Below are 2,440 nucleotides of genomic sequence, written 5' to 3'. Positions count from 1 at the left end.
GGCCCGTCACGCTGGGGCCGCCGAGACTTGTAGTTGTCGTCCCTTTGACTGACGGCCCAGATGGCTCCAGAAAAACTACGAATCCCATAAGGAACTGCATACGGTCGTCGCCAGGCCGGGCTGTTGACGGAGCCCAGAGCGCCTGCGTGTCCTGTGGAGGGGGCGGGGAGCGAAGCGGCGCTGTGCCTTCTGGGAGTCGTAGTCCGCAGACCGCGAGTTGTCAGGAGGTTTTCTTCCCGAGGCAGCAGAGGAGGCTGCTGGGAAGACAGGACACGTGGAGGGAGCTGGGGCTCCTGGAGCCCGGCACGGTCTGAGCTCCGGGCGCCGGGCCCAGGAGACAGGGTGGAGGCTCTGGGGGAGCAGCCGGCTGCCTAAATAACTCTGCCTCTCCTTGGTGTGACTGGTTTTACTTTGTTTTCTTGATGCCTGAGTCGCTCTGCCTTACGCCCTGGGGCGTAACCTGCTTGGGGCGGGGCATCCTGCTGCGGCGGACTAGGGGGCGCGGCTCGGAATGCCCACGCGAACCTTTGGGATCTGGCAGTGGGGAGGTGTCAATAGCAGGTGTTAAGTGGTGTTACAGGACTGGCGGGATGACCGGCCTCACTGACGGACCGCTCCCAGCCATGAGAATCTTATATTCATTCATCGGGGGTGACCATCCTTGCTACTCTCCGTGAGGCTCGTACATTCACGGACTCCCGATCCCCAACAACCATTTACGTGGAAGCAAAAGCCCTTCTGAGTTCGTTGTAGCCCAGGTAGATCAGGGAGTGCCCAGTTCAGAGTGCTGTAATTAAGAATTGCCAAAAACGGGAAACTTGTGCAGCTCCCTATCCAGTTTATACATATTTATTCCATCAGTATTTATTGAACACCTATCATGTGCCAGCACGGGGATACCATTATGTATGAGATTAGACTGGTCCCTGACTTCATGCAGCTCACAGCTGTGGAAACAAAAATGATACTGCACGGCCGTATTTCTAAGAGTGTACCTCAAGTCCCACAGGAATTAAAAACAAAATACGACGCGTCCAACCCGAGAAAAAGTAACTGACCTACTCTTTTACATCTGGTGTCTAAAGCGAATGAAATTTCGGACTTTCCCCATAAGTTACTGATTCCCTAATGAGAACCATTTTATCACTAACTTTTGAATACAGAAATCTGGGGATATGTGACATATCTTCCCATGTGAGCATATCATCAGTTCTTAAGACACAAATGTAAACCATGGTCATCTTCCCTTTATATTTTTTCCTTTAAATATTTGTTGTAATTTTTACTCAGTGATCCCATCCTAGTGAAGTCTGCACATCTTTGCAAGTCTAAACTTCCCTTTTCTAAATACTTTTGTCTCCTAGTCTTCCTTTCACATCCAGTGGGGGATACAAACATACGCAGATCACTATAAGAGCTAAGGCACTGTAAGGGAGACAGGGAAGTAGTTCTGAGTGAGTTAATTAGCTGGATATTAGAAACTAGGGCTAACTCATATTAGAAACTAGGACAAACAATTATTTGGTGCCAGTTACGTGCAAATCATTATAGGGCGACACTGGCTACAAGTTAAAATCACTCAGGGGCTTTTAAAAATTCTGATGTCCAGGCTGCACCCCAAACCAATTAAGTCAGAACCACTGGGGGCAAGAAGCAGGTAGCAGTATTTTTTTTTTTTAAAGCTCTCCGGGTGATTCCAATGTGCAGCCAAAGTGGAGAACCACTGCTACAGAGGATGCCAAGTTAAATAAGATAATCTTCCACTAAATTATGCATTTTACAAGAGTGAATATTTCAGCAGAGCAGTTACATAAAAAATAGGATAATCTTTGCCCACCTGGAATCTAAAAGTTGATAGGGGAACAAATTATGAAGACAAATAATTGCAATGAAAACAGACTATGTACATGTTAAGTTAGTTGCACAGGCAGCGAATGCCTTAAGAGCTCAGAGGAGGGAGAAATATTTCCAGATCTGAGGGGGGTGGGGAGATGCTGGTGATCAGGTAAATCTTAGGCTGTCAGCTCCATCAGGCCAGAAATTGGGTCTGCAGAGACCACATCAGATTTTGGTCACCATGACTCCCCAGTTGTTGGGTGGAGGCCTGGGCACATAGGAGAGGTGGGGAGGAAAGGCTTTCCAGTCAGATTCTAGCACATTTCTTTTTAGTAATTGATAGACTATGAAGACCCATCAATCCAGTTAATAAATTCTTTCTTTTGAGAGAGAATGCATGCGCACATGCATAGCGGGAGGGGCAGAGGGAGAGAATCTTAAGCAGGCTCCAAGCCCAGCATGAAGCCCAACTCGGGGTGCGATCTCACGACCCTGAGATCATGAGCTGAGCCAAAATCAAGAGTTGGACGCTTAACTGACTGAGCCACCCAGGCGTCCCTCAGTTATTAAATTTGACCTAAGAGACAAAAACCACTGCACCCAA

The sequence above is a fragment of the Ursus arctos genome, unplaced genomic scaffold, assembly GCF_023065955.2.
Source record: "Ursus arctos isolate Adak ecotype North America unplaced genomic scaffold, UrsArc2.0 scaffold_25, whole genome shotgun sequence".
NCBI lineage: Eukaryota > Metazoa > Chordata > Mammalia > Carnivora > Ursidae > Ursus > Ursus arctos.
The sequence above is the reverse complement of the archived record's forward strand: the minus strand, read 5'-3'. Positions refer to the sequence as shown.